This window comes from Loxodonta africana, chromosome 5 (assembly GCF_030014295.1).
Source record: "Loxodonta africana isolate mLoxAfr1 chromosome 5, mLoxAfr1.hap2, whole genome shotgun sequence".
NCBI classification, from domain to species: Eukaryota; Metazoa; Chordata; class Mammalia; order Proboscidea; family Elephantidae; genus Loxodonta; species Loxodonta africana.
The window spans coordinates 41,616,098-41,638,417 of record NC_087346.1 but is presented as its reverse complement, the minus strand read 5'-3'; the positions used below and the strand labels follow the sequence as shown (position 1 = coordinate 41,638,417).

Here is a 22,320-nt window from a genome sequence, read left to right as displayed (position 1 = left end):
CTCAAAGTAGAGTTGACCTTAATAATGTGGGTGGTGTAAAGCTTTTAGAGCCTTCGTTTGCTGTTGTGGCATGATGCAAAATGAAAAGAAACGGCTGCAAACATCCATTAGTAATCAGAACATGGAATATATGAAGTATGAATCTAGGAAAATTGGAAATTGTCAAAAACAAAATGGAACACATAGAGATAGATATCCTAGGCATTAGTGAGCTGAGGTGGACTCTTACTGGCCATTTTGAATCAGAGAATCATATAGCCTATCATCCCAGGAAATACAAATTGAAGAGGAATGGTGTTGCATTCACTGTCGAAAAGAACATTTCAAGATCTATCCTGAAGTACAATTCTGTCAGTGATAGGATAATATCCCCACAACTACAAGGAAGATCAGTTAATGTGACTATTATTCAAATTTACACACCAACCAAAAATGCCAAAGATGAAGAAATTGAAGAGCTTTGCCAACTTCTGCAGTCTGAAATTGACAAACATGGAAGCAAGACGCACTGAAAATTGCTAGTGATTAGAATGCAAAAGTTGGAAACAAAGAAAAAGGATTGGTAATTGGAAAATACAGTCTTGATGATAGAAACAATGCCAGAGATTGCATGACAGAATTTTGCAAGATGGACTTATTCATTGGAAATATCTTTTTTAAACAACATAAATGGTGACTATACATGTGGACCTTGCCAGATGCAATACACAGGAATCAAATTGACTTTGTGGAAAGAAATAATGGAGAAGCTCAATATCATCAGTCAGAATAAGGCCAGGGGCCAATTTCAAAACAGACCATCAATAGCTCATATGTAAGTTCAACTTGAAGGTAAATAAAATCATAGCAAGTTCACGAGAGCCAAAATACAACCTTGAGCATATCCCCCCTGAATTTAGAGACCATCTCAAAAATAGATTTGACACATTGAACACTAATGACTGAAGGCCAGAGGTGTCGTGGAATGACATCAAAGACATCATACATGAAAAAGGAAAGAGGTCATTAAAAAGACAAAAGAAGGAAAGACCAAAATGGATATCAGAAGAGATTCTGAAACTTGAATGTTGACTAACTAAAGTGAACAGAAGAAATGATGAAGTAAAAGAGCTAAACAGAAAATTTCAAAGGGCAGCTCTAGAAGACAAAGTAAGGAAAGAATTATAATGAAATGTACAAAAACCTGGAGTTAGAAAACCAAAAGGAAAGAACACATTCGGCTTTTCTCAAGCTGAAAGAACTGAAGAAAAAGTTCAAGGCTTAAGATGCAGTATTGAAGAATGTTACAGGCAGGGAGCATCAAAAGAGGATAGAAGGAATACACAGAGTCACTGTACCAAAAGAATTCGTCAACTTTCAACCATGATCAAGAACCAAGAGTGCTGAAGGAAGAAGTCCAAGCTGCACTGAAGGCTTTGGTGAAAAGCAAGGCTCCAGGAACTGACAGAATACTAATTGACATGTTTCAATGAATGGATGTAGCGCTGGAAGTGCTCACTCATCAGTGCCAAGAAACTTGGAAGACAGCTACCTGGCCAACTGACCATATTTGTGCCCATTCCAAAGAGATCCACATTTGTGCCCATTCCAAAGAAAGCTGGTCCAATAGGATGCAGAAATTATCAAACAGTATCATAAATATCACACTGGAGTAAACAACTGTGGGGATCACAATAAATTATGGATAACATTGCAAAGAACAGGAATTACAGAACACTTATTTGTGCTCATGAGTAACCTGTATTCAGACCAAGAGGCAGTCATCTGAACAGAACAGGGGATACTGCTTGCCTTAATCAGGAAGGGTGTGTGTCAGGGTTGTATCCTTTCACCATACCTATTCAATCTGTATCTGAGCAAATAATCCAAGAAGGTGGACTATATGAAGAAGAATGCAGCTCCAGGATTGTAAGAAGGCTTATTAACAACCTGCAATATGCAGATGACACAATCCTGCTTGCTGAAAATGAAGAGAACTTGAAGCAGCCACTGATGAAAATCAAAGACTACAGCCTTTCAGTATGGATTACACCTCAACATAAAGAAAACAAAAATCCTCACAACTGTATCAGTAAGTAACATCATGATAAACAGAAAAGGCTGAAGTTGTCGAGAATTTCATTTTACTTGAGTCCATAATCAATGCCCGTGGAAGCAGCAGTCAAGAAATCAAACAACCCATTGCACTGTGCAAATCTGTTACAAAAGACCTCTTTAAAGTGTTAAAAAAAAAAAAAAAAAGTGTCACTCTGAGGACTAAAGTATTCCTGACCCAAGCCATGGTATTTTCAATTGCCTCATATGCACGCGGAAGCTGGACAATCAATAAGGAAGACCAAAAAAGAATTGATGCCTTGGAATTATGGTGTTGGCAAAGAATATTGAATATACCATGGACTGCCAGAAGAATGAACAAACCTGTCTCGGAAGGAGTACAACCAGAATGTTCCTTAGAAGCCAGGATGGTGAAACTTTATCTCATGTACTTTCGACATGTTATCAGGAGGGACTGGTCCCTGGAGAAGGACATCATGATTGGTAAAATAGAGGGTCAGCCAAAGAGATGGAGTCCCTCTACAAGATAGATTGACACAGTGGCTACACCAGTGGGCTCAACCACAGCAACAATTGTGAGGACGGCTCAGGATCGGGCAGTGTTTTCTTCTCTTGTATATAGGGTCTCTTTGAGTGGGAAAGACTCTATGGCACCTAACAACAACCAGCATGAAAAACCAAAAGTGTAATTGCAGCCAGGCTCTCTTTCAATTGAATAGATCAGCCTGGAAAGGAGCCAAAATTATCAACCTTCCGGGCTTTGTGACAAGAAGGCCTTCAGATCTTTTCCAACAACGCCCGTTAAAAGGATCTTGAGCCCTTGAGGCTAAAGACAAACGTGACATTCTGCTGAGTTCAATAATTATTTGCTTCTGAGCATTTGTTTGCCATTATTTTCCGTGGCCCCTTTGCAGGATTTGTGTTGAGATTTTCCATAACGAAAGACCAAAATGAACTCATTGTAAATTCTTTTGGTGGGTGATTAATACCTTTCTGAATGAAATTCAAAATAGGGGAAGGGTAAGGATAGGCATGGACAAAAAATGATAATTTGCGTTCAATCTTTTATATTTTCTGTCCACATGAAATCAGAAGCACGAGATTACTGAAGTAGAATTACCCCAGTAAGAAAAAAGTCAGAAGTAGTATCCTTTTGATTGCCTGGACTTCTTTCATTCAGAAAAATACAAACGTGGCTACTATAATATTTTGAATGTATGAAGTCCATTATCTCATGGGAAGGTGGTTTACAAAGTATTATATAACTGACAGATAATTTTGACTGAGTTTATATTGTTAGTATATTGTTAATATTGTTAATATTCAGAAGTATCCTAATCAACAAGCATAAACACTAGACAGAGCAACCTATTTCCATTTCAGAACTTCCCTCTCCCTGCATCTAACACCAACAACAGAAAGGTACTGGATCAGTTAGCTTTTGCTGAATAATAAATCATCCCAAAACTTAGTGGCTTAAAATAAGAGTCATTTATTTAGCTCAAGATTCTGTAGGTCATCTGTATGTTCTTCTGAACTCAGCCAGTTAGGCTGATTTCTCATGAGTTTGTGTTTAACTGGTAGGTCTGCTGTGCTATATGACCTAGGATCTCTCCCTCACATGTCTGGCAATTGGCAGGCCATCATCCAGAGTATCAAGAGTAACTGGACCACATGTTGTTCATCCGCAAACAGGATGGATTTCCGCACATGTGGTCAGAGAGTTCCAAGAGGAACAAGAGAGAACAGACCTCACTGCTCAAGTTCTTTTCAAGCCTAGGCGTGCACCACATTTACTAACGTACCATTAATCAAGGCAAGTCACATGGTAAAGCCTAGATTCAAGGGGTGGAGAAATAAACCCCACCTCTTGATAGGAGGGACTGCAAAGCCACATTGGACAGTGGTAGACCTAGCGGAATGAAAAGAATTTGTGGCTGTGTTTCCAATACACCACAGAGGCAAAGCCTAATGCAATATCTCAGTGTCCAACTGGTGGCACTGAACTTCCGTTAACAGTTTCCTAAAATAAAATTTTAAAAAAGTCTACCAAGAAAAGAAACAAAAAATGCTGCAGCAGGGCCCAACAACTAAACCCAACCAAATCTACAATAATTCACACTGTAGAAAGATAAAATCCTGAGAATTTTTATTACCCCAAATCTGGATAGAAGAATAGTAGAAGGATATCTTCTCTTGTTTATTTTCCCGAGATGTAGTAGAATAACAGAAGGTTTAAAAAAAAATTGTTTTGACTTCCTCTTAAAGAAGGGAGACTTCTACCACTACTCCCAAATAATCTGAAATAATCTGAAAGTGCAGGACATTTTCAGAAGAGAGAACAGAACCCAGCTATTCAAACAAAGACTAAGCTTTCTCTCTCTTCCTCTCCTCTTCTGTTTTCTCTATCTTCCCCCAAGTACCTGTAGTTTGGAGAACAAAATAATGTTGGAAGAGAGTCAAGAATTCACTCATCCTATATCACAGCAAATTAGATATCTAGAGAAAGCCACTCAAACATGAATAAAACCCTATGAGAGAGCAGGAAAACTCTGAAGAGAGAGTGATTACTTCAAAAGACAAAAGATTTGAAATAGAAGATGTAACTCAAGAACAGAAGGAAATATCTTATAATTTAGTGATAAGAACATGAATTCAGTATACGAGCTTAAAGACAAATGATAAAGCATTAGAATGACATGAAAAAGGAAATTCAATCATAAAGAACTGAGAGTACAAATTAATTTTAGAATAAATAAATAGATTTCAATAAACCATGAATTCAATAGGCACCACTGGAAATCTAATTATTTTATCAGAGGAAAAGCTTAAGATAATCACATAGGATATACACGAAAAAAGAGAGAATAGCATTTAGAAAGACAGTAATGAATGAGGAAAGCAAAGACTATCCAATTAAAGATGATTGGTATCCAAAAAGGAAAAACTCTAATAAATGGAAACAAACTTTTATTGAATGATGTAATGAAAGAAAAATTTCCTAAAATTAATTAAAAACTGACTGTGCCATTGGAAAAAACAATGCAATGTGTTCCAGAAATTACAACACTTAGATACATACAAGTTAAGGTTTTAGACTTTGAGAAGAAATATGAAAATAATACTCCAAGCATCCAGGCTTTAAAACAAATCATTTGCAAGAGGAAAAAATCACGTTGGACCCAAACATTCTATGTCACAAGACAATAGAGCAATATCTACAAAATTCTGTGAGAAGCAAAGTGTGGTTCAAGATTATACTTAGCTTAAACGTCATTCAAGTATAAAGAAAATAAATTGCAATCATTTTCAAATAGGAACTTAGGGAATATACAATCCATGAGCCTTCTTTACAAAACTATTTGACAATTACATATATCTATGGAAACCCTGCTGACATAGTGGTTAAGTGCTACGGCCACTAACCAAAGGATCGGCAGTTCGAATCCACCAGGCGCTCCTTGGAAACTCTATGGGGCAGTTCTACTCTGCCTTTTGGGTCGCTATGAGTTGGAATCGACTCGAGGGCACTGGGTTTGGTTTTTGGTTTATACAAAAGAAAGGAAACCCTGGTGGCGTAGTGGTTAAGAGCTATGGCTGCTACCCAAAAGGTCAGCGGTTGGTATCTGCCACACACTCCTTGGAAACTCTATCGGGCAGTTCTACTCCATCCTATAGGGTTGCTATGAGTTGGAATCGACGGGAGGGCAGTGGGTTTGGTTTGTTTTTTTTTTTTTTATCCAAAAGAAAATTCAAAACAAAGAACTCATGAATAATGAAGCCCTGATGTTGCTGTTGTTAGGTGCTATCGAGTCGGTTCTGACTCACAGTGACACTATGCACAACAGAACGATCCACTGCCTGGTCCTGCGTCATCCTCACAATTATTGCCATGCTCGAGCCAATTATTGCAGCCACTGTGTCAGTCCAACTCTTTGAGGGCCTTCCTCTCCTTCACTGACCCTTCACTTTACCAAACATGATGTTCTTCTCCGAGGATTGGTTCCTCCTGATAACATGTCCAGAAGTATGTGAGAGGAGGTCTGACCAACCTTGCTTCCAAGGAGCCTTCTGGCTGTACTTCTTCCAAGACAGACTTGTTCGTTCTTCTGGCAGTCCATGGTATATTCAATGTTCTTTGCCAACACGGTTAACTAGAAGGCATCAATTCTTCTTCAGCCTTCCTTATTCATTGCCCAGTTTTAGAATGTATATGAGGCAATTGAAAACACCATGGCTTGGGTCAGTCACACCTTAGTCCTCAAAGTGATGTCTTTGCTTTTCAACACTTTGTAGAGGTATTTTTCACCAGATTTGCCCAATGCGGTACATTGTTTGATTTCTCGACTGCTGCTTCCATGAATGTTGACTGTGGATCCAAGTAAAATGAAATCCTTGACAACTTCAATCTTTTTTTCATTTATCCTGATGTTGCTTATTGGTTCAGTTGTGAGAATTTTAGTTTTCTTTATGTTGAGGTGTAATCCACACTGAAGGCTGAAGTCTTTGGTTTTCATCAGTAAGTGTTTCAAGTCCTCTTCATTTTCAGCAAGTACAGTTGTGTCATCTGCACAACGCAGGTTGTTAATGAAGTCCTGATAGTAGTTTAAAATACAGAACTAATTTTTTTATGGGAATTATGGGTATTGAAGAGAATTTGTTTTATTTCCTTGGATGATAAATGAAAAAACTAAATAGACCTACTCCTCACTTATCTACTAGCTCATTATCTGACATTTCCCGTTTATGACAATAGTTAAAAATCTGCTGACTATTTTGCACATTAATGACATGCATCTGGCAGTAACGAACACTGAGGTGCAAGGCAAGAGTAACATTAACTGCGATGGTTAAGGTTTATGTCAACTTGGCTGGGCCGTGATTTTCAGTGATTGGCAGTTAAGGAATGATGCAATTTGGCAGCTATGTTTTTTTTTTTTTTTTGTAATGATATAATCATCCTGCATTTTGTGGTCTGATGTGGTCATCCTTCATTTTCACATAATGCCCACTTTTTCCATAACAACCTGGTCTTTGGAACAGAACCACGTCAATAATTGAGGAGTGGGTATATGAGATCAGCTAATGCACAACTCTTTACAACTCTTTAACTGCAGAAAATCACAGCTGTTTAAAATTGAACTAAGTAGTTAAATTAAAAGCACAATGACTCCAACTTCTTCAAATTCTTCCACTGTCTATATTCTTGACTTTAGCAAGATCTTTTAGAAAAAAAAAGTCTCTTGTGATGAAGTAATATATAATGAAGTCTTACGATTCTTTGATATTTTAATTCAGTTTGGTTTTCTTATCTTTAATGAATTCAAATAATGTGTAAATTTTTAAGAAAAACAACATCTATAGTATGATCCAATTTTTATAAACATGTTTATATCTCGTCCTTCTCCATATTTATATGAATAAAATTATATTTGTAATGATGTTTACCAAATGCTAATGATGTTTATTCCTGGATGGGTATGAATTTTCTTTCCAATACTTTTAATTTTACTTTTTCTGACTTGTTTGGAGTCATAGTATGAGCACATATCAATTTTATAAAAACCGTACAGTGATTTTTCATTAAAACAGAAAACCATGAAGATAGGAAGCAAATGTGCCAAAATGTCAACAGTGGTTAACACTTACTGGGGAGACAACATATGATTATTACATCACCTTTTTTTTAATTGTACTTTTTATAATCTTTTTTAAATTTTCAAAACTTGGTTTTTATCTTAATTTGGAGAGAAAATGAATATGAATCACAGAAACTAATGCCCTTTAATCTTTTTTTTTTTTTTTTTTAATTTTTTTGGTTCTCTGCTTTTGTTGTAGCTCACATCTCCAGTAATAACCCAAGTTCAGTTGTTGGAAAGTTCTTTCTCATTTGTTACCAGACACAAGAACTTGTGAGTGGGTGCTTAGTTAAGCTTCAACAAGAATTAAACCATTGCCTAAAAGAAATCTGCTAAACATCCGAAATATGTCCATGGTACCGTCTGGTTAATATGAAAAAGCAGAATGTGTAGCTTAAAACTCCATTAAAGAGATACCTGATTCAAAGATGTGAATGAATGAATGCAGTGAGACACATTATTGAAAGGGGAAGATGACAGTCATTGGAAATATGGCTGAAAATACAAAAAAACTGCATTAAGAGCATAAGACTTTTGTCAAGTTACCAAATGTGTTATTGTAATGAAATCATAAGCACCTGTGACAAGATGCTGGAATGGCAGGATTATGTGTGAGAACAACAATAACCATAAACCCAACATAATTGTTCTGCTAGACAATTGCAAGCCATGGGCAATATGTAAAACCTGGAATAAAAATAAAAACATAAAGCAATAATGACTACCATCAGAAGAGAAGGAAAGAAACTAATCTGGTAGAAGGCTGCCTTTTAAACCTATTCACTTCTCTTCACCCTCCTGCCGCAGCCACTCTGGTGGTTAGCGGTCATTCTAGAGAATCATCATGGCTGCTCACAGGAGGCAGAAATGTAAGTTCAACTGGATTCAGACTGAGTCTGTGCTCAAGGGGTGCCCTGTGAGATCTGTAAGGAAGTCAGGGATCCCTGAGCAAGATCTATAAGAGAAAATGATAAAAACACCACTACAACAAAAACCTAAGATACAAACAACAAAAACACCTTAGGTACGGCAGCCCTGGGTGGCATAATTGGCTAAGCACTCACCTGTTCACCAAAAGATTGGTGATTTGAGTTCATCCATGGAAGAAAGGCTTGGCGATCTACCTCTAAAAATCAGCCAGTGAAAACTCTATTAATCACAGTGATCTGATCTCATTGAACATGGGGTCACCATGAATCAGAGCCGACTCAATGGCAGCTACAACGACAATAGTACGGAGTCCTTGGCTGGTGCAAATGGTTAAGCATTTGGTTGCTAATCAAAATGTTGATGGTTCAAGTCCACCCAGAGGCACCTCTGAAGAAAGGCTTGGCAATCTAATTCTTAAAAATCAGCCACTGAAACACTATGGGGCATGGTTCTACTCTGACGCACATGGAGTTGCCATGAATCAGGATTGAATCTTCAATAACTGCTTTTTGTTTGTTTGTTTGTTTTGCTTTAATTGTTAAAAAGAAAAAAGTAATAGTAACTCTAACCACCATTTTCTGCAGTAATGAAAAAAAATTGTGTCTTGAATGCTGTTTTCCAAGGAAAGTGGTTTTTATGTACATAGATGCGTGTAATCCTCTGAGATAGCAGGTATTATTAACCTAATTTTATAAAGAAATCACAGAACTTACAGAGAAAGTAAGAAACTTGCCTGAGCCATGGAAGCAGCAGTCAAGAAATCAAACGCTGTGTTGTATTGGAAAATCTGCTGCAAAAGATCTCTTTCAAGTATTAAAAAGCAAACATGTCACTTTGGGGGCTAAGGTACCCCTGACCCAAGCCATGGTGTTTTCAATCACCTCATATGCATGGGTAAGCTGGACAATGAATAAGGAAGCCTGAAGAAGAATTGATGCCTTTGAAATATGGTTGGCGAAGAATATTGAATATACCATGTGCTGTCAAAAAACAAACAAATCTGTCTCGGAAGAAGTACAGCAACAAGAATGCTCCTTGTCTCACCTACTTTGGATATATTATCGGGAGAGACCAGTCCCTGGAGAAGAACATCATGCTTGGTAAAGCAGAGCATCGACAAGAATAAGGAAGACCCTCAAGGAGATGGATTGACACAGGGGCTGCAACAATGGACTCAAACATAATAAGGATTGTGAGGATGGAGCAGGACCAGGCTGTGTCTCATTCTGTCGTACATAGGGTCTCCATGAGTCAGAACTGACCCGATGGCACCTAATAACAACAACAGCAAGGCAGAGCTGGGATACAAACCCATGAAGATCTGACTCCAAAATCCATACTCTTTCTACCACCCAATATTAGAAGTCAATATTATTTAATTATAAGCACAGAAATTGAGTTGATTTTATAAAATCAACTGGAAAACCGTAGACTGGAAACTCAGAGAAATGCCACGGACTCTTTTTATTATAATCAGTCTGGACTTAATTCCAATTCCTAAGGTGAGGTTTTTTAATGGATGATTCAAAACTAATTAAATTGTGGTTTTGAAAAAAAATTAATTTAGCAAAAGCAGGGGCAGATCCTGCTGATAAAGGAATGATGTCGATGAAATCAATTGAAAATAACCTTGGTGAGATCCAGGCTGATTTTGACAAAAGGACTTTAAACACATCTAATGTTTGTTTTAATTTAGTTAAGTATCAACACATTCCCCTTAAACTTCTTCCAGACGGTCTATTAAAAAAGACGTATTTTCAAAAGAAAAAAGATCCATTGTACAGCCAAGATGTAAAAGACCACATATTGGTCAAATCTAGCATGGAAATACTAGAAATACTTCCGAAAATCATTCTGTTCTGTAGTTGTGAAAACAATTCATCCACAAAAAGGTCGTGTTTCGAAGGTACCATCATCTCCTAAAGCAAATTTTGTTATTTTTCAGGGATTAATATTGAAAAACACTGTGTTTTGGGTCATCTACACAGTTTACAGAGAATCTCCTTATTCTAGATATAGTATCTCATACCTTGATGTTTCTTTTTCTGTGCTTTTTATTTGAGAATGCTTTGCTCGAACATTTAACTATAATCTTATATCCTGCATACTTTGCCCTGACCAGTGATGCTTAGCCACAAGGAGGCTGTGAAATATAGTAGAAAGAGTATAGAATATGGAATTAGAGGAACTGAGCCTGAGTTTTAAATTAAACCGGTTAGTGGTCAGGTCACCAGGGCTGCATACATTCCTTGAGGCAAGGTCTGTTCAGTACCATGAACCAAGGGCCTAGAAGATCAAGTAGGTATTCAATCAGTAGTTGTGGAAAGTGCAAATAGCATTCATTATAGACCTGATAGGATTATTGTCAAGATTAAACAAGAAAGTAATGGAGTCTCGACGGCGCTGGGTTTTTTTAATGGAGTCCCCAGGTGGTGCAAATGGTTAACCACTCAGCTACTAACAAAAAGGTTAGCGGTTCCAACCCACCCAAAGGTGCCTTGGCAGAAAAGCCTAGTGAGTTGCTTTCAAAAAGTCACAGCCTTGAAAATCCTATGAGGGTAGCTCTACTCTGAAACAGAGTTGCCATGTGTTGGAATTGACTTGATGGCAATTTTTTTTTTTAACTTCAAAATATAACACAAGTTATTATTATCGTCATTATGGTTATTGAAGTAATACTTCAACATTGTTAAATTGATTATGGCTAAAGTTTTGGTTTGGGGGTCACTGAGATCTACTTATTTCTCGTTTAATCTGCAGCAAAAAAAAAAGTGTGAAAATATATTCAAGACGTTGGCTGAGATGTGTCCAAATATCACACCCATAAAGCAGTCAGCTTGTAACTGTTGCTCCAGAGAGTGCTAATGTGACTTGAATTTGAAGTCAGATACACTTCCTCTCATAGAGAGACCATGACTAAGAAATTTTCCAGACAAATAAATGTTTCTCTATTCTCACCTCCAAATTCCAATTCAGCTTTAAACCCAGTCGTAGCACTGAAAATTTGGAATGGGGAAGATCAAGTGTCAGTCCAGTTCCACCCCGACATGGGCCCAAGTCAATGACTGAGCAAATCCTGATTTTTAGCACCAAACCCAGAGTTTGAGCTGAGAGTCACACCGGCTCCCCTATGGTCCACCAAGCAAAGAAAGACCGAATGTGAGATAAGGGTCCCTCCTTCCTGGGTGGTAGAACAGAACCACACTGTCTCTAGACATTGGAATCAGAGTGTAATTCACTTGTCTAATTCACTGTGACATTTTTCTCTGCCACCATTCTGTTGGGTGCTGCCTTTATGAGGTTCTGTGTTCTACTTCATTTTATTTCTTTAGCATGCTAAAACTACTCGATAAACCAAGTTTAACCGGTAGCTGGCAAGGAAGCAGGAGCCTTTGTTGGAGTGACCTACACTAATAAAGAAAGGGCACAGAGTCCCTCTCCTGGGAGTATGACTTGTGCTTTTTAAAATCTGATTAGTACCATGTTCAAGAAAAGACAACGAGATAGAAAAGGTCAAGAAAAAAAAGGAGAGCTCTCACAGAAAAGAGAAACATGACACTTCCATCTTTGCTGGGTCTTCTTTTCCCCAGGCACCAGCGCTACTCATTTAACGAAAATCATTACAGTCTCTCAATCTCTTGTTGATATTCAGGCTTGCAGATTCTAAGGGACCCAGCTTGTTTGACTATATTTTGTTTATTTTGTAGGGGAATATTTATAAAAGTTGTTTAAAATATAACAGGGTTTTAGACTTTTTAACTGACTGTTAACTTGACAAGTGCACCACCAGAAATAAAAAATAAGAATTACATTAATGGTAACACAAAGGGTCGGTCTCGAGAAAGAAGTGGTTCTAATCATTTTCAGAAACAAGGAGGAGGTCCATGTGTTCTTTCAGATCTGGACCACAGTTCCATTCACTAAGCTCTTCATTCAGATTTCTATATATCTACCACAACTTTGGAGCCCTGGTGGTACAGTGGTTAAGAGCTCAGCTGCTGACCAGAAGGTTGGCAGTTCGAATCCCCTAGCCTCTCCCTGGAAACACTATGGGGCAGTTCTACTCTGTCCTATAGGGTTGCTATGAGTCAAAATCGACTCAATGGCAATAGGTTTGGTTTTGGGGTTTACTAGAACTTTGGCAGGTGAGGCAGAAAAATGCGGCAATAGCTTTCAACTCTGGTTCAGTTGTTTTGAATTTCTAGGACAAAATGGTAGAGATTGTGATTCCTTATTTCTACTACCACTATCAGCGTCATAAGTGACAATATACTACAGATAACTGCCCCCATAGAGTTTCCCAGGCTGAAATCTTTACTGGAGCAGATCGTCAGGTCTCTTCTTCTGTGGAGTAGTTGGTGGGCTCAAACTTACAACCTTTTGGTTAGGAGCCAAGCATTTAACCATTGCACCATCTATAGTGTTGTTATGAGTTGAAATCAACTCGATGGCACACAACAAAAACAACACTACTATCAGTTGCCATCAAGTCAATTCTGACTCATGGTAACCCCATGTGTGCACTCCATAGGGTTTTAAAGACTGACATTTTTGAAACAGTTCACCAGGCCTGTCTCCTGAGGCACCTCCGAGTGTGTTCAAACCACCAACTTGTTAGTAGTCAAGTGCTTAGTTGATTGCATCGGCCAAGGAATCTGTGTGATTCCACCGTTGCTGTATGCCATTGAGTTGATTCCAGCTCCCAGCAACCCTATATGACAAAGTAGAATTGTTCCATGGAGGTCCCTAGGCTGTTCTATTTACGGGAGCAGATGGCTAGGTTTTTTTTCCTAAGGAGCCATGAGTGGGTTCAAACCGCCAGCCTTCGAGTTAGCAACTTAGCCATTTAACCATTTCACCACCAGATCTCCTTAGTGAACATTATTCATTGATAATGGTGATTATGTCAAAATATCTGCAGCATAATCCCCTATACACTTCCTTACTGCATCAACAAGAACTGCCTCGGATGAGCCTCAGTTAATTCTGGCACAAAATCATTGTCTTAAAACAATAAAATGTGATTTACCTTGTTCTTGTCGTCATCACTTTGATCCTTTATTATTAACAAATTCTGAATCTACTATCAGGCCTAATATTTTGGAATTATGTGCCATCATTGACTATCTAATTCTAGAGCTAAATTTAATTTTATCAACCTTTTATTTTTTTGCGTCTCTATTAAATTGTTTTACCCACCTGTATTAAAAAGTCAAAAATGAAATTAAAAGAATTTTTCTTTGGTCCCTAGATGGAAGTTGTAGCAATTCCAATCTTTGTCCGGGAGCTGTCCTGCAAAGCTGCAGACAAAGGTAAAATATGAGAAACAAAGGATTAATTTTACAAAGTCTAATCAAAGAACTTCTCACACTCCCTTTTGCCTTAGAAGAGAGTTTCAGAAGAATACCAGCATCTAATTTCCTAAGTGTGTCAGAACTCCCACATATTGTCAGAAAAAAATCTAAAAAGAGAATAATCTAGAATACTAAACTATCCTTCAGTGTTGATTATTCCTAGAAAGTAAAGTTTACCCTTTGTCCTTGTTTTCAATTCCGTTACAGAATTGTAAACCCTTCCTACTTCTTGTATTCCTCTTGGATATTTGCAAAACACATTTACATGGTTCTTGTTCAGCTAGGTCCTGAACAGAAATATCCATGATATGATTTCTTTATTGCAAATGACTTATTGGAATTTACATTGCAAAAGTCATTAAAGCATAATAAATGAATATGTATTCATCCTCAAGGATTCAAAACAACATGTAAGTGCAATTAGCTCTCTTCCATGATTCACTGATCCTTCTTCCAAAGGAAAGCAATTTGATAGGATTTCATTACGTATGTGGAAAGGAATTTCCCACAAGGAAGTTTCATTGTTGTTTAGACGTTCTCATTTATTTACATTTCTGGGAAAATTGTTTCTTGCCATCATTTTCGCTCTCTTCATCAACTAAATAGTCAATGACAGTTTTGCTTGGTTTAAAATGCACTTTCTCAAAAATGTGTCTCCCACTATACTGCAAATACCGATCATCGGAGTTGATGATTTTTTAAAAAAGAAAATAATTTGGGGAAATATTTTGAATAAGTAAAAGTTAAAGTGCTGAATCATTGGAGTTCATTTTCTACATAGCAAGGATTTTCTTGAACAAAAATTAGTAGTGCATTTAATGACTTCATTTTCATATAATAATTTATTGCATGTGTATCTGAGAACTAATCAAAAAATTCAGAAATCAGAATCCCTTTCCAGTGAATTACTTCTTCTAGGAAAAGAGGGTATGAATAAGCAGTGGTCACTTCTATGAAAGCACTAAGCAAACACTAAAGGAGATGACAGAGAGCATCTTCACAAATAATGTTGCTAAGTCTTATGTCCACAGCTCATCTGTCGGATTGTCGTATTGTGGTGGCTTTTGTGTTGCTATGATGCTCCATATTTGTGCCCATTCCAAAGAAATGTGAGCCAACGGAATGTGGAAATTATCAAACAATGCCATTAATATGAAACACAAGTAAAGTTTTGCTGAAGATAGTTCAAAAATGGTTGCAGCTTCAGAAGAGGATATGGGACGAGGGATATCATTGCTGATGTCAGATGGATCTTCACTGAAATTACAGAATACCAGAAAGATATTTACCTGTGTTTTATTGACTATGCAAAGGCATTTGACTGTGTGGATCATAACAAATTATGGATAACACTGTGAAGAGTGGGAATTCCAGAATACTTAATTGTGCTCATGCGGAACATGTACTTAGACCAAAAGGCAGTCATCCAAACAGAACAATAGCATATGTTGTGGTTTAAAATTGGGAAAGGTGTGCATCCAAGTTATATACTTTCACCATACTTATTTAATCTGTATGCTGAGCAAATAATTGGAGAAGCTGGACTATATGAAGAAGAACAGGACATCAGAATGGGAGAGAGACTCATGAACAACCTGGGACATGCAGATGACACAATCTAGCTTGCTACGAGCTACTTACTGATGAAGTACTTACTGATGAAGGTCAAAGACTACAACTTTCAGTATGGATTACACCTTAACATAAAAAATACAAAAAAAAACTTCACAACTGGACCAATAAGCAACATCTTGATAAATGGAGAAAAGACTAAAGTTGTCAAGGATTCATTTTACTTGGATCCACAATCAACATCCATGGAAGCAACAGTCAAGAAATCAAAGGACACATTTCATTGGGCAAATCTGCTGAAAAAGTCCTCTTTCAAGTGTTAAAAAGCAAAGATGCCACCTGGAGGACTAAAGTGCCTCTGACCCAAGCCACGGTATTTTCAATCACCTAATATGTATGTATGTGAAAGCTGGCCAATTGAGAAAAGAAGGCCAAAGAAGAATCAATGCATTTGAATTATGGTATTGGTGAAGAATATTGAATATACCATGGCGTTCCAGAAGAACAAACCGATCTGTCTTGGAACAAATACAGCTGGAATGCTCCTTAGAAGCAAGGATGACAAGACTTTGTCTTGAGTACATTGGACATGTTATCAGGAGGGACCAGTTCCCGGAAAAGGACATCATGCTTAGTAAAGTAGAGGATCAGCAAAAAAGAGGAAAACTCTCAATGAGATGGACTGATACAGTGGCTGCAACAATGGACTCAAATAAAGCAGTGATTGTGAGGATGGCCCAGTACCAGGCAGTGTTTTGTACTATTGTACGTAGGGGGCTATGAGTCTGAGCAGATACAATGGCACCTAACAACAACAACAACTCTTATATAATTTACACCTCTGCTAGAATTCAGTTACTCTTTTCTTATTTTCAGATTAAAGAATAAAGCAAGTTATAAAAAAGCTTGATAAGCAATTCTCAAAACATAGACAACAAGATTAGGTTAAATGCTCGGCTGCTAACTGAAATGTCAGTGATTTGAACCTACCAGTGGTTCTATGGGAGAAAAGACCTGGTGATCTGCTCTCGTAAAGATTTCGGCCTAGGAAAACTATGGAGCCTTTGTACTCTGTCTTATATGGTTGTTATGAGTCAGAATCTACTCGACGGCACATGTCTTTTTTTATCTAGGGCTGATCTAACAGAAAAACCACAAGTGGGTGCCTTTAACAAACAGGAGTTTGTTATCTCACAGTTTAGGAGGCTAGAAGTCCAAATTCAGGGTGCCAGCTCCAGGAAAAGACTTGCTTTTTCTGTCAGGTCTGGGGGAAGATCCTTGCCATCAAATCTCCTGGTCTAGGAGCTTCTTAGTGCAGGGACCCTGGGTCCAAAGGACACGCTAAGCTCCTGGTGCTTCTTTCTTAGTGGTATGAGGTCCCCCTTTTCTGCTAGCTTCTCTTTCCTTCTATCTCTAAGATAAAAGAAGATGCAGGGCACTTCCCAGGGAAACTCCCCTTACATCAGATCAGGCTGTGACTTGAGTAAGGGTGTTGTATCCCATCTGAATCCTCTTTAACATAACCTAATCTTGCCTCATTAGCCAGGGGCAGAGATTAGGATTTACAACACATAGGAAAATTACATCAGCTCACAAAATGGAGGACAACCACACAATACTAGGAATCATGGCCTAGCCAAGCTGACACAGAACTTGGGGGGACACAATTCAATCCATGACAGCACACAACAGCAAAAACAAGTAGAAATTAAACATTCTTGAGTCAAAGTGTTTATTACCACTAAACTGAGCAAAGGAGCCAAGAATTGCATTCTTTTGTCTAAGGTGTGTCATTCACTCTATGTGTTTTCATTCCTGAAGAGGGACAGGAAAGTAAACACCATCAATTGACACTTAAAGAATTTGGAACCACCTAAAACCTTTCCTTCTCCCCCAAATGCCTGCAGAACTTGGCTCAAAAATCACTCTATTACTCTAAAAATAAATGAGAGGATTGTGCATAAACCATAGCATGCCTAGAAATCCAAGCTAGTGGTGTATTGAGAGGGATCTGCTTTCCTATTCCCAGATGATTGAATTAAGACATGAACTGCAGGGAGTGCTTTCAAAATAACTCTGTTCATTACAGATGCTTTTGGAGGAAGAATACAAAGTGCTCCAAGTCCCAAGGGCTACTCTGCTACACTGAGTGGCCTTTGGATTGACATCCATACTAGTCAATTTACAATAAGCCATAGCTCAAATCCCATAACAGGTCTGCTGGCCAGAATATTTTTATCATAGAAGGGATAAAGAAAATGGCTCGAAATAGGCTGATCTTGTATTAGGGCTCCAGTAAGTTTGGATATTTAAAATTGAATAATTAATTTGCCTTGTTCTATAAGCAGGGCAGTAGTATCATTATTGAAATGATGAGTATGAACATGACACCCATGGAAGTAGCAGTCAAGAAATCAAATGATATATTGCACTGGGCAAATCTGCAGCAAAAGACCTCTTTCAAGTGTTAAAAAGCAAAGGTGTCACTTTAAGGAATAAGGTGCATAGGGTGGCTGTGAGTCGGAATCGACTCGACGGCACTGGATTTGGTTTTTTTTTTTTTGGTTTTTGGCCCAAGCCAGGGTGTTTTCAATTGCCTCATATGCACGTGAAAGCTGAACAATGAATAAGGAAGACTGAAGAAGAATTGATGCCTTTGAATTATGGTGTTGGCAAAGAATATTACATATACCATGGACTGCCAGAAGAATGAACAAATCTGTCTTGGAAGAAGTACGGCAGCCAGAATGCTCCTTAAAAGCAAGGAAGGTGAGACCTCATCACATGTCCTTTGGACTTGTTATCGGGAGGGACGTGTCCCTGGAGAAGGACATCATGCTTGGTAAAGTAGAGGGTCAGCGAAAGAGAGGAAGACCCTTAGTGAAATGGATTGACATAGCATCTGCGACAATGGGCTAAAGCATAGCAATGACTGCGAGGTTGGTGCAGGACCAGGTAGAGTTTCATTCTGTTGTACACAGAGGGTCGCTGTGAGTCAAGGCCAACTCAACGGCACCTAACAGCACATGATAGGTACAAAAGAAATATGCAATTAATGAACCAAAAGGAAAGAAAAAAATGTCAGCCAAATTTTGTTTCCAGAGGAAAAAAAAATCACATCTGAAATCACTTATGAATCATTTGATTTACGGTACAAGAAACACAGTTGGTTTGCAAAAGAAATCATATCTTTAATTTCTGCATCAAGACATAAGAAAAAAAAATGTTTGCCATAAAGAAAGAATTTGGAAGTATGTAATGTGATATTACCTGAGGTCATAAGTATTCTTTTTATCAGAGAAAGTAAAATATTCATGCTTTGTGATTTTAGCTGTAACCTTTAACCCACTGTATCTGCCAATAAACAATTTTGTTCCACTTTGACTCCCATTTCCTGTACCATAATTCTATCTTCCTTCTTCCTCACTCCATATAATAAACAGATACATATTCGTACTCACAGACTCAGAATAACATGTAGATGGAATTAGCTCTCTTCCATGATTCACTGATACTTGTTCCAAGAAATAGTTCCTATCAAAAATCAAGTCATTTTATTGAATTTACCAGTTACTTACCACAGACTTGAAGGTAAGACATTCCTAAACTATCCAGCCCCAAGGGAATCTAACAATCTAAAGTCGTTTCAGGTTTTTCAAGACTTGTTCACATTTCTATTCTTATATAGACAACATCTAGGTAATACTTGACTGGAAGAACTTGTGGGGAATTCCCTACATAGTTGTCTAAGAATGCGAGAGCCCTTGTTAACAGGAGAGGTAGTCCAATTAGAATAATTGGTATTTGCAAATCATGGTTGTATCAGGAAGATTCAATTCGGCTTCCGCCCAACCTTGCCTCCTATCACATATGCAAGGAATCTGCACTAATATTTAAAAGCCACAAGTCTGCAGAGAAGTAAAATAAATTTGCATTCGCTTTTAAAGAATTCTTCTCTTCTACCCAGAGAACAAGCCAATTATTCTAGCTTACTGCTTTTGAGGTGAGAAGAGAGGATTTAGATGGCAAAAGAGAATGGAAAGGATTAACTTTTCTTTCACTAGGTGAGTATTTTCTCTATCTTTCAAAACTTTTTTGAATGTCATACTTTTTAATGCTATCCAGCCATAATTTCCTAAATAAATGTTGCATGAGAAACAGTTATACCATGCAGGTAAAGCAGCTCTTTTCCTGAGATGTAGCCATCAGAGTATTTCAGTCTCCGCTACACTGTCTGGCTGACTCAGACCTTGAACTCAGAAAGCTGGGTCTGTTTCTTCTCCCTCACTTAACAAACAGGAGAACACACTGTCAGCACTCAATTAATAAACAATGATACAAAGTCCTGGGAGGCAGTTTGTGGTCCACTCCTGGACATACTCCCCTTTGGCCCGGCTCACTGTGCACTAATAGCTCTGGCTGCAACCCCCACTAACATGACGGAAAATATCTGACACTTCACTCAGGCAGGGGGTAGAATCCTCCATATGAGTAAATACCAACTTAAAAAAGAGGTAAGCAGTGAGAAAAACTACTTCTTCTCACTGCTTGTCAGAGTGTAAAACTGTACATCGCTTTTGATAAAATCTCGGGAGGTCCAATGAGGATTTATTTCCTCCCACATCCAGATGGGTTTCTCCTTGGTATTACATGTTCCTTTGACAATTTAGAGGTTTTTAATTATCAATATGGCATTGCATGACATACAGTCACTTACTAAACACCAATAGCATGTATTACACGCTATAATTGAACTAAAAAAAAAAAAGCCACTAAGTGCCATCTGACACAAAGAGTACAGAAGGATTAATTTTCACACACGTAGGCAACATGGACAGCTTTCTCTCCTCAGAATGCAACAACATCTTTTTGGTTTTGCTGTTGTGTTACTTAATGAGATTTGAGGAGCAAGGCTATGGACTGGAAATGTATAAACTCCTTGTCTTTTGTTGTCCACGGTTACACTTGTTGTTGTTAGGTGTCGTTGAGTCGGTTGCAACTCATAGCAATCCTGTGTACAGCAGAACAAAACACTACACTGTCCTGTGCCATCCTCACAATCGTTGCTATGCTTGAGCCCATTGTTGCAGACAGTCAATCCATCTCATTGACAGTCATCCTCTCTTTCATTGACCATCTATCAAGCATGATGTCCTTCACCAGGAACTAGTCCTTCCTGATAACATGTTCAAAGTACGTGAGATGAAATCTTGCCATTCTTGCTTCTAAGGAGCTGCTGTACTTCTAAGACAAACTTGTTCATTCTTCCAGCAGTACAGGTACATTCAATATTCTTTGCCAACACCATAATTCAAAGGCATCAATTCTTCTGCTGTTTTCCTAATTTATCGACCAGCTTTCACATGCATATGAAGCAATTGAACACATCATGGCTTAGTCCTCAAGGTGACATCTTTGCTTTTCAACACTTGAAAAAGGACTTTTTCAGCAAATTTGCCCAATGCAATACGTTATTTGATTTCTTGACTGCTGCTTCTATTGGCACTTATTGTAGATCTAAGTAAAACAAAATCCTTGACAACTTCAATCTTTTCTCTGTTTATCCTGATGTTGCTTATTGGTCCAGCTGTGTTGATTTTTGTTTTCTTTATGTTGTGGTGTAATCCATGCTGAAGGCTGTAGTCTTTGATCTTCATCACTGAGTGGTTCAAGTTCTGTTCACATTCAGCAAGCAAAGTTGTGTCATTTGCATAGCACAGGTTATTAATGAGTCTTCCTCCAATCCTGATGCCACATTCTTCTTCATATAGTCCAGCTTCTCAAATTATTTGTTCAGCATGCAGATTGAATAAGCATGGTGAAAGAATACAACCCTGACACACACTTTTCCTGACTTTAAACCATGAGGTATCCTGTTTGTTATGGATTGAATTGTGTCCCCCCAAAATATGTGTAAACTTGGCTAGGCTATGATTCCTGCCATTATGTGATCATCCACCATTTTGTCATCTGATGCAATTTTCCTATGTGTTGTAAATCCTACCTCTATGATGTTAATGAGGCAAGATTAGAGGCAATTATGTTAATGAAAACAGGGCTCAATCTACCAGATTAGGTGTGTGTTTTAAATCAATCTCTTTTGAGATATAAAAGGGAGAAGCTAGTGGAGAGACAGGTAGACTGCATACCACCAAGAATCAAGAGCTAGGAGAATACTGCATACTCTGTGCTGAGACATTCCTCCACCAGGGAAGATTAATGACAAGAACCTTCCCCCAGAGCTGACAGAGAAAGAAAGCCTTCCCCTGGAGCTGGCACCCTATATTTGAACTTCTAGCCTCCTAGACTGTGAGAGAATAAATTTCTCATTTCTCTTTGTTAAAGCCATCCACTTGCGGTATTTCTGTTACAGCAGCACTAGATGACTAAGACACCCTTGTTCTGTTCAAACTACTGTCTCATCGTCTATGTATAGGTTCCACATGAGCACAATAAGTGTTCTGGAATTCCCATTCTTTGAAATGTTATACATAATGTTATGATCCTCATAATGAATGCCTTTGCATAGTCAATAGAACACGGGTAAACATCTTTCTGGTACTCTGCTTTTAGCCAAGATCCATCTGACATCAGAATGATATCTCTCATTCCAGTCGCACTTAAGAAGCAATAAAAGAGATAGTTTTTACCAGAATAACATGTGCTAAAATAGAAAATTAACCAATAATTTAGCCAGGTAAAAACCAAAAAAAACCCCACTGCCATAGAGTCAATACTGACTCATAGCAACCGTATAGGACAGAGTAGAA

The 22,320-nt window shown here is 38.1% G+C and overlaps 1 long non-coding RNA gene across 2 annotated transcripts in view; it reads right to left on the bottom strand.

The window, feature by feature from the left end:
• Window positions 1-13,596: 13,596 nt before the first annotated feature.
• The window catches only part of LOC111750788 (uncharacterized), a 104,748-nt gene continuing 96,024 nt past the window's right edge, over window positions 13,597-22,320 (bottom strand). For both annotated transcript variants that reach the window (XR_002785840.2, XR_010322187.1), the window contains exon 3: window positions 13,597-13,924. This is a non-coding gene — a long non-coding RNA (uncharacterized LOC111750788). The remainder of the gene's footprint in view (window positions 13,925-22,320) is intronic.